Genomic DNA, 12,125 nt, shown 5'->3' on the forward strand with positions numbered 1-12,125 from the left:
GTAGAGACTTAAAATTGCGTATAGCGACAGGCCAACTTCCACACCAATATGATTATAATATAAATAATATAATTTCATAAGTTAAAAAATATTTACCCTTTGGTCTATATATATTTTACTAGGTGTGTATTTATATTAATACTATTATAATTTATACTATTATTAATTATACGCGGTAGGTTAAATGATTTTTTTCCGAAAACATCGTATCATTAAAATAATAATAATAGCAAATATTATAATAAGCAATTTATTATTTTTACCATGTATTCTTATTATTCACTTTAATACCCCCGACCCGTAGAATATAATCATACAGGTTACGAACTACCTAAATCCTAATAATGAACTTTTTTCAACAATAATAACATAATTAAAAACTATTGAAGAAAAATCGTTATTATTCTATCGTATCTATCGACCTATCGTATATGTTGTATATAATTATTATATTGTAATGTTATAATGTAATATGCAATATGCTTTTTAATGTAAAGAACTTTTATAATATTATCCTTAGAAATAGAGCCTGACTGTCTCCACTAAAAATAGTTTTTAGTATAGTATAAGTACATAAATTTACCATAAAATTTACATTTAACTCGTCAATTACAGTGACATACTCAATGAAAATGCATATAAGCAGCTATAATCGAACCTACAATACAGCAGGGTAAGTTCACAATTCTTTTTTGAATAATATAATATGTATTTTACAGGTCACTAAAGCAAATCGAATATCGTTACTATTGAAGCAAACAGCAAAAAGTTTTTTAATAATTTACATCTGGTTTCGATTAATTGTATAAATTATTATTAATATGAAACAACCAACAAGTCGTGTCAACTATAATAAACCACAAATGTATACTATAAAACATGACATGCATATTATTATTCCATAGATTGTGCAATATAATGCAAATCTCTCAGGACCAGATGCGCTGCAAATTCACAACTTATGTAATATATAAGTAATAATTAAATAATTTGAATTTGAATTTAAAATATTAACACGTTATTTTTGTAATAAATAAATAAATAATTAATTAAATAAAAAACCTTATCGCACTATAACAATGTTAAATATAGTTCTGAGACCAAATGCTACAAAGATATTATTTTATTTTTAAAAATAAAATTTATAATGTATTTTTATCTTAGTAGATATGTATATTATAATTTATATTATTATTTATTAATATATTAACAGGGAAAAGAAGAGTAACTAAATGAATATTTAACTATAACATAAAATAGATAGAAAGTAATTTTTTGAGCAATATTATCAAATTACCAAATGTATGTTATTGATACATGATAATAATTTCTATGGGTCTACGCATATAATATAGATAGGTTATGTTAAAGTTTTGTAACGAAAACCAACTAATATAAGACTCGTTAAACAAACACATAATATTATGTGGCTGCACTAAAAATCACGTCGCTAAAACTGTTACAATTGTTCAAATTTTGCAAGTTAAACGATACATATCGAATATAGCGTGTCGTAATCATCTTATACTCTAATGCGGACTAATTAGTTCATTTATAATTCATGTACCTACAACTAATATGTACCTGTATTATCATATTCATATATATATATATATATTATATATTTATATATCTATACATTGAAAAGTGCATGAGCTGCACGTTGTTAACTATAAATTCTTTTTGAGGCTCAGCCATAAGTACATAAAAAAATGTACGGCTATTATATAGTTATACAGTAAATATGGCTAAACACGGTTAGGTAGAGAAAAAAAGACTAAAACCGAAACAAAATCGTCAACCTATGCAGCCGATGTTAGTATAAGTTTATAATTTTATAGTATATACCTATGTAATATTACGCCCAATGGTCACAGCTGCCGCGGACTGTTTTCTTTCTTTCTTTAATATAGTTATTCGATTTTAACTATTTATTATTTTTAAAGACATTAATTTTACCCAAACAGAAGGAACAACCATTTGAACAATGACCGCATAAATATATTATAAATAAAAGTGTTTGAAATGTTTAAATTAAACTATAAATAATAAGTTTATAAAGAACCTAATTTATGAAGTAATTAATGCCAATGTGTATATTCCTACATAAATTGAATTAGTTTTTTTAGTAGGTATTTACTCGATTTCTCATGGTAAGATTTTACTGTTACCTATTTAAATGATTAACTGCAAGTAGTTGCAACTCACAACAAATATTTATTTTATCATTTACTATACTTGATACAATCTTAAAAATATTTTGACTTGTTTTTAACTGTTTTTAAATTTTTTTTTCTGTAAATTTCAATAAAATTGTATTCGTTGGATAAAAAAGCTTGAAAATCTAATACAAGGTTCCTATAATATATTGTTACAACAAAAAATTAAAAAAATTAAAAATATATAGGAACGATTTTTTATCTTGTAGGTATTTTTAAGTTCAAATTATTTATTAAATTGAAAATGCACATATTATTTTGTTGTTAAAAATGTATACAATTTTCAACTTTTATATTTAAAAATTAAAATTTTAAAACAAGGTTCCACGTAAAGAGTGAATTCTATAATCAAAAAACCTAAAAAAAATATATAATCATAGGTTTTTTGTATACTAATTTTAAATTCAAAATTCGGACTAAATTACATATTAAATATAACCAAGAATAACGATTTTAGTTGTACTTACTGTTTTAACATTGAATGGTTTACTTATTACTTATTACTCATAACTATTACTCTTTACTTGGTGTCATACAAATTTATCAATAAAGTTCAGTGGCGGTTATAACTGAATTTTAAGGGGGGGGGGGCGGAAATTATAAAAATCATAGGACAATAATGAGTCGTTGGAATTTTTCCCCAATATTTTGAAATAATCCAAAATAGGTTCACCTTGTACTTACAATTAAATTTAAAAAAGTATAGTCACAGATGCACAGTTAATCAACCATTTTAATAATAAAAATCTACAATACAAGCATATTATGTATTATTTTTGTTTAGCAAAACGTGTAATAATATATGTGAGTTTATGAGTATAATATAGCGTTTATTATATTTTTAGATTTATATTAAAAGGATGCTACACCAGCATGTGTTGTCTCCGTCTTACAAGTGCGTAACATTGCAAAAACTGTTTCACGCGGGAAAGAACCGAGAAAGATATAGTTATAACTTATAACTAAGAAACGAAATTTTCACCACATAAAAAGGAGGATTGTGTCTGTGCAATATCGTTTTTATTTTTTCGATATCCGAACTACAAAAAAGTTATTCATGCTTAAAAAACACAAAATTAATATATTATAAAACAATAAGAATTTTTTTTTTGTATAAATGATATCGAAAAAATAAAAACGATATTGCACAGTCAAAATTCTCCTTTTTATGTGGTGACTGGTGAACATATCGTTTCTTAGTTATAACTGTATCTTTCTCAGTTCTTTCCCGCGCGAAACAGTTTTTGCAATGTTACGCACTTGTAAGACGGAGACAACACATACGGGTGTAGCGTCCTCTTAAAATTATCGTAATATCAGAATGGGAAATCTATTACATTATTAAGATTATTCCTAGCAGCCATATATACATATATAAACAATGACACGCAACTTTCCGAATAACATATTACGTAGGTAGTACGTACATATACTATAATAACAAAAATTAATAAAATGTACTACAATTATTTAAAAATATACCGTATTATATTGCGCAAGACAACTTTACAAATTGCTGATACTATTTCTATAAATTAGAAACACAAAAAAATAGTACCATGATTAATACTTCTTTCAAATAATTTATTCTAAAATTTCAATAATAATTTATTATAAAAAAACACGGACCAGGGGGGGGGGCGATCCACCTATCGCCCCCCCCCCTTATAACCGCCACTGATAAAGTTAGAGATTAACAGAAAAATGAGTTTAAAAAAAGCGAATATTTAGTATTTTGTCATTGTTCCCAGTTCTCTATTCCTCGTTGGGCTCATTCAGTAATATACCAATAAAACATATCAACAAACAATTATAATAATTTAGTTATTTTTTGTTTGACCACCAATATATTCATTAGAAGTAATTTATCATCTAGTAATAATATAATTATAATATAAAATATCCAGACTGACAAATCGTCTTCACTATAAGGCCGTTTTTCATATAGGTACAAAGGTATATAGTGATAGTTGCATCAAGAGATGTTCTAACATGAAAATAAATAATACGAACTAGAAATCTTTTGTGTAAGTTAAACGAACCAGTCCAATGTGTGACCAATAATCAGCATACATTTTTTAATTTTGTATTTTGATAAATTAACTATACATTTTACTATTTTTTTTTTATTTAAGTCTAAATTTAAAAAAATTAAGTAGAGTCCCGTCCTCTTAAAACGTTTATAAAACTTTGAAACATTTAGTAAAAAATAATTCATATTCAAAATGGTAAAACATAATATTACTAAAATAAATTTTACGATAGGTACATTAAATAAAAAAACATATCCCAACAACAATAAAATATAATTAGGATAAAAAAAGTGTAAATATACAATATATAGATACATGTAGTTATTATTTATTGTCAATATGCAGAGTTGTTATTTTAAACAATCATAATATGAAAATAAAATATATTTTGATATTTATAACAACGTTGGTAGTTATTGCCATGAAAATATGAAACGTGAATCCCTTTGTCGATAAAGGTAAAAGATTTACATCTTCGTTTTTGACAGCGTATACATGCACCATCGTTCATCACGACCGTTAGTACAAAGAAGGACTTGATTAAGGAATAAGGGGCCTTGCTATGCCGTCAATATTAACTCAAAAACCTTTAAAAACTAGCCTTTAGTTTTGACAAAATTAAAGTTAGATTACGTTGTCTTATTTTTATTCTGAAAAAAATTTGAACTCTAAAGAAATTGTCTATAGACCTCACGGAACACTTTCTATAAATTGAATCTTATATATCAATGTAAACTGTAATTGAAAATTTTAAAATATGCATTTTTCAAATTGTAATTAAAATGAAATACAGAAAATGTTTCATATGATCTACAGTACATTTTCTGCTGAATTAAAATATTTTTTTAGAATTAAAATTAGACCACGTTAACTAACGATGTACATAGTACATATTATGTATTTATATCATTATATCCCACAAATCGAATGTTTATCAAAACTTCACCGTATATTATACACAAAAATGTAATTTAGGATTTTTAGGATTTATTGGTGGACTGCAATTTTGACCATTTTGACGTGTTCAAAAAATGCCTATAATGGACTGACTGATGGGTTATCTCTGGACCCTGAGTATGCGAATAATTACTTAACTTTCACCCAAGTCTAACAACGTATATAGTTCAAACTGCGATTGTTCAATAAAAATTTCTGTCACGTGTGTAGTTGAGTGCAACTGCAGTTCAGGGTTCCCAGAGTTTTGTTATTATTTAACAGTAAATACAGAAAAATGTATTAAATTTGAATTTACACATATTATTCAAAATAAATATTATAATATTAAAATTAAATTTTAATCAAAATAATAATAAGTATTTCTGTATTTTACGTAATATGCGTTCAAATAAATGAGCGCTGTTTGATGTAAGAAATAGGTTTTTATGCCAGCCGATGTGAAAATAATCTAACCAAGAAAAGTATTGGGCAATGAATCTTAATCATTAATGTATTATTAATTTAAGTCACACTAATGTTTAGGCAATTTATATTTTTATGACACAACTCATTTGAATATTTTTTGAAATTTAGTTTTTACGTATTATTATTATTATTATTATTATTACTCAACTCATTTGAAATTTTGTTTTTACGTATTGCTATAATGTTTGTACCTATAATATTTAAATCGTCATATTTTTATCCAGATAAATTATTCAAAGTCTAATATAACATGTTATTGATCATTTTCTATGTAAGTACCTTATTGATAAGTAACTAAATGATTTTTAAGTTCAGCAAATGGACAGCTTTTGGTTTTACACAGTAATGTGTATTTTTATTTTCTAAAACGCCTATTAAAGTAATAAAATGGATCATTAACCTGTACTCAGAATAACACTAAGCTATATATTATTTCTTAAAAGTACCAGTAAAATATTTTTCAAAAAAAATTACAAAAAAGTGTAAAGAATCCAACACAATAGATATCATTCGATCGGATATCTCATACATGGTTTTCTCAAATATAAAAGTGTACCTTTTATATTGTATGTATACAACTCTATAGAGTATTGTATCCGTTTTTCACTGTCACGTCCATTTTGGTCATGATAATTTATGAAATTTCGGAGCGGTTGATCCAAACGTTTAGATTTTACAGCTGTTTATTGTTATTCAGCGGTTTAAAATTATTTTTAAAGAAATGACGACACTTTGAAAGGGATATATTGTTTCTACGTTAACCTAACATTTTTGATTTATTGTTATACTATGGGCTGAATACCATGGAATTTTTCACAATTTATTTTTGTAAAAACAATAGTGAATCTAAACTATGTTACAAAAACATTAACTTAGCTCTCATCAAAAAAAAAAAAATTTCGACATTTTTGATAAGTATTTAATATATCATCGAATCACCTTCGCTGAACAACTTCAATAACGCGTTATCCTGCACAGCTCCAGATGCCAAATATATAGACATATCAAGATCTTTAATGGCTGAGAGACCCCCTCAAACCATTTTGGAGAAATATATTTTATGGATCCTCTCAAATCAAGAATCAATTTCATTTTATTTTTTTGTATAAATATTATATGTATATGATATAAGTGGTTATTACTATATTATATAATATTATATCGTACATTAATATATTGTATTTATCATAGGTAATCATATGAACTAATTGTAATTCGGGAACTCTGCGACTCTACAAGTAGATAAGATATAGTTTTTCCCTGTAGTTCGAACGGTTATTAAAATTGTTATCGCCGATGACAATGCATGTGCACTCACAAGAATGCGAGTAGGTATATTATTCAACTATATTATTGTGTGCATATACCAATACCAACTACCTATAAGCTGTAACCTGTACATTTACATGACGTATATCAAATTAAACATATTTTACACAATATTATAAACTAGACCCCGTTCGCGTGTATGCGTGTGTGTGTGTGTGTGTATGCTTATGTTTATATTTGTGTGTATGTATGGGCGCGTACATTCAAATTCACGGTCACACAATGTACTGTCGGACATAAGATATTTATTGTTATTTTCAAGAATGTAATTTATTCGACGTGTATGTATGTATGTATACGTCTATAGGCTTTTCGAGTGGGCGGCTGCCGCGGAATAACAAACAGCGCCTTAGTGGATTTACCTAGTTTTGTTTGTTTTTTTCACTTAGTATACCTATATAATATACACAAACACATACACACATACACACACACACATATATATATATATATATATGTATATATAACCACTGCCCAGTTGAATACGATCATTAATTTGCACGACCGTACGCGCATAATATACGCTTGTACAAGCACAATAGTGATGTAATCCGTGAAACGTTTGACACACGCGAAATCCGAGTCAAATTTCGTGGCGGATAAACGGGCGCAACGTCTCCGCCGTCAATAGACTTAAAGCTGGATTTCTATTCCAATCACAAAACGCAATTTCCGGACATCGAGAGGCGTCGCTGACCGTCGTATATTAAGTATCTTACACCGCAGATGACGATATGTCTACCAAATCAGATGATACCTAGTATGATAATCTGCAGGGACAGTTTTTCCTAACATAACCTAGGTAGAATGCTGTTAAATATTTTCCAACTGATGGGTTGAGTTTTTATAAGAAAAAATGTATAATACAATAACTTATTTTGTATTTATTAGGCAATTAGATACTTGTAAACTAAATAAAATATTCTTATTATTATATGGCCTCTTAATCTGATATCAGATATTATCAAGCAATGATCAAATCAAATCTAAACACTCCTAAAAAATCCGTATCCGTATCGTGTAATTCAAGTTCAAGAAGAGTTCAATCGAATTAAAATATTGATATTTAAATTGAAGTAGGTAGGTCTTATATAAACTAATACTTTATTTTATTTATTTTTTTTATTTTTAATAATTAACACGCAGCAACAAAACTAAACCATTGAGTAGTTAATTTTAGTAGGTTTTTCAACTGTGAGGGAGAGTACCTACGGTTAGCTGGAACGTTTTTTGTATGTGGCGCGAAGATTTGTTGCTAAAAACCCCGGGTGGTCACCCACCCGAAAGCTAGCAACACCGGCTTTTACGTACATTCAAAGCGTTTCCGCAGTTCAGCGTACCTACGAACACGCCACACCAAGCTACACTAATATTATTATAGTTATGATAAGTCTTGGGTAACGATATAAGATGCAATGCTACATAGGTGTAAAACGAAAACGTACTGTTTGAGTCAAACGTGTGAATTACAATATTTGTATGTAAAGTACATGCCTATACCTACTTATTGTTTTGCGTTAATTCTTCACAAAAAGTCGAAGAACACAATAATTAGGTATATACGATACACCTATGACCCGTCTAGGTTCGTCTTATATTATAAGGTAGGTTTTTCAGTTTTTGTTAAATATGTACACGCTAACAATGGAATTATTTTATAATAACTAGATATAAGCATTAGTCTAATGAAAATAACTCTACATATACTTATATTTAATTCAAAAACTAACACACCATTCATAACCAGATATGTGTGCGTAGTAAGTTAGTACCTATACTAGTATAGTAGGCAGTAATCAATTTTTTAATTAAAAACTCAGACAGTCAAGGCATATTATATTAGTATATATACTAATATATATATTATTATTTTATACAGCTATTTAAATTAAGTTATTCCTATGTATGATCTATTAAATGCATCAGTACATTATACTTAAACTTATGATAATTACATAACAATTAACAGTAGAACATTACATAGAAAGTTAATTTTCGTAAACTTGACGAATCGCGCTGAGATTAAAAAAAGCTAAACATTTAAATACTTAAAAACGTAAAATACTAGAGTTTTTAATTGCACGTTGCACGGCTAATAAAACAAATATATAATAAATAGGTACTACAGTATTAAATATATAGATAGGTAATATTGTACTAATATATTGTGGACTGTAGTTGCTAGAAGATATGCAACTGTACCTCTGTTCATTATGATAAACCGGTTGTATAAATTTTATTAAATGCATAAAACAACTTAATTATTAGTCAAAAGTCGTGTCGTGTGAAATAAACAATTTGTGATTAGGTCACATTTTATATCGACAGGGAAATTATACGATGTATAATCAAATGTATAAATTTACAACGCACACTACACGGTCAAGGAGATAATCTTGAAAATAGATTTAGTAAATTGTATACTTAACAGAGATAATAAGGTCACATAATATGAATTGTTCAGGGTCAATAACTGAAAATACAAAGTAAACACAATGTCAATTTATAAAAATAAAAATGTTCGATGAAAAAATCTTAAATAATACACAGGTATTCATGAATAAAATATTATAATCTTAATATATTATAATAATATAATATACTGAACCTACGTATAATTCATTATCAAACATGTAATACCTAGGTACCCTGCAGTAATGCGCAATATGAATAGTAACTTAAAAATGTACCAAATAGTTTAATCAATAACTTGTGCATTGTACATTCATGGGCAAAAATTTTCGCATGGACAAAATAGAAATTTATGCTGGGCCCACCGGTGACTAACACTTACTATGTGATATATTACATATATTATGGCCCTATTTTTTATTTCGTTGATTTGGTAAATCAGGCTCTGGTCACATTAATTGTAATACAAAATAAAATTATCTAGCTCTAACAGTAAAATAGTACCTACTTTACCTAAAAATTATAATATCGACCACGAAAAACACGAATACATTTCTAAAATACCTCGGTTTTCATCGAGGACTACGAATAGCCTAATCACATATTATTTAAGTACCTACGCTAAAGTTTATATTTTAAAATACAAAATATTATATAAAACATATTATTTATAGGTATAAGGTAATGTTATTGTTACTACTACCTTGTGCGCGAAACAGTGTGGTTATCGCGAGCTGTACGTCGCCGGCGATTTACTCATTAGTTGACTGTCAGCCAACGGTCACGCGTTAACGATATTGTTTTACGATAGAAGTTATCTATTTTGATTGATAATAGCAGTCGTGTGCTGACTAGTTCGGACTGTAGTGTTTTCTAGGCAGAACCGACGTCGCGACCGGTTAGAAAACGATAATATTATTTTAATATCATAAAACGCCGAAAGTGTTTGTCGCGGTTGACGCTAAACACCAGCTCCGATCGTCGTCGGATCACTGACGCGGCCATGACTGGCGAATCGCCTCCTGATACCGCGTCCGTTCAAACTTAGCCAGGCGGCCACGCCTACCGGTCCAGATAGAACTTAAAATCAGCGACGGATGATCTTATCGTAATAACATCATGTGTTTAATTTGATTATCGTCACTATTATTAATCGTTATTGTTATTTTTTTTTTTTTTTTACCTATTTTCAAACTCGTCATACCGACGTCTGATTTGTACCTACTCTTGTATAGTTTCGGAACGACGCAATTTCTTTGGCACCTCTGTGTTATTTGCGGTCGATCGGTACTCGATTGCAGATTTTGAGTTGGATCGTGCCACATCGACAATAATTGTGGTTTTAAGTCCCATCATTTGAGTGCACAAGAAAATGGGGTTTCAAGCTTATTCGTTCAAAATGGAAGTGGGCGTGAAAATATGCATGTTTTTTACCATTATCGTTATGTGTTATGTTTGTTCGTCTAAATCATTTATATTTTTCTTACTTTATAAATCTACCAAAATATACATTACACATGAACTGTTTGGTACTCTGGTGGAATTTAAATTTTAATCATTATGATTACCTAATACATATAGTTAGTAGTAGTTAGTAGTAAGTATTGTAATCGCTGCTGACTGTTGAATTATGGATTTCATGTTTTGATACGTAGGTGTTGATTGACCTTGCGCAAGTCGAGCGTCGTTAACATGTATTATAATATAATATAATATGCAGTTTATAAATGTATCAAACAATAATTCAAAGATGGGAATTGTATCCTAACATTCGATTATTTGAAAAATCTAGCAACGACTATTAACCTCATCTTATTAGTCCAAATATTTTAATTTTGATACATGCAGATACCGGCATAATGACTAAAACTCTGAGCCACTTTGGACACGCACCATTTGATTAACGCATATCATTACCAACATAGTATGCCCTAACCTTTATGTATATGTTCTATCTATCGATTATTATTTATTTCTAAAGCCAGATTACTATTGGATCGTATAGAATGAGTGGAACCATTGAAAAAAAAGCATCAAATTATGACGCCTTCAAATGGATTACTGGGATTAACTATGTAAATTATATGTATAATATTATATTGCTTTAGATTTTTGATATATTTCTTCATGGTGCATTTTTTTTCTTCGGATTCTTGGTATATATTACATTATATGTATATGCAAATATGAGAAATGTATTTGTTTACTATGATTTTTAATACCAATAGAACAATTTATTTTTAAATTGGACAATATTTTTGGTACATTAGAAGTATGTAGTGTTATTTAATTAGTGATCACCTTTTTACATTCTCCTCAGATTTTCACTACACCTGTACATATTATTTATTCTACAGCGTGATAAAAATACACGTACATAGTATAGTACCTATAATAAATCATGTATTACATACATCATCATTCATCTCCGTCGAGTAAAAAATGGACAAATTTAATGAAATTAAACATTTTCTAGTTAGCATTAAAAAAAAACATTAAACAACATACAGTTATTTTATTTTTGTGTTATAATGTTTTATATACACAACATATAGGCAGTTTACCTATGACTATAAATTATAATTAATAATTTAACAAACTATATCAGGTAAAATTAGTATTATAGATAATTAATAGATTGGGTGCACGAAATATAAATTAATTTTATCGGTCATAACCCATAAGTATTATACTTATACATATTATAAGG

General features: G+C 28.1%; 1 protein-coding gene across 2 annotated transcripts in view; it reads right to left on the reverse strand.

Moving 5' to 3' along the window:
• The window catches only part of LOC107168538 (putative G protein-coupled receptor Mth-like 3), a 29,400-nt gene extending 18,975 nt beyond the window's left edge, over positions 1-10,425 (reverse strand). The window contains exon 1 of one of the 2 annotated variants that reach the window (XM_015517983.2): positions 10,119-10,425. The gene's annotated coding sequence lies outside the window, so the exon portion shown is untranslated. Of the gene's footprint in view, positions 1-10,115 lie in introns of both variants that reach the window. The other variant, XM_015517982.2, reaches the window with a different exon arrangement.
• Between the last annotated feature and the right edge of the window lie 1,700 nt (positions 10,426-12,125).

Source organism: Diuraphis noxia, unplaced genomic scaffold (genome assembly GCF_037042655.1).
Source record: "Diuraphis noxia isolate RWA-SAM2 unplaced genomic scaffold, SU_Dnox_SAM2 contig0004, whole genome shotgun sequence".
Taxonomy (NCBI): Eukaryota; Metazoa; Arthropoda; class Insecta; order Hemiptera; family Aphididae; genus Diuraphis; species Diuraphis noxia.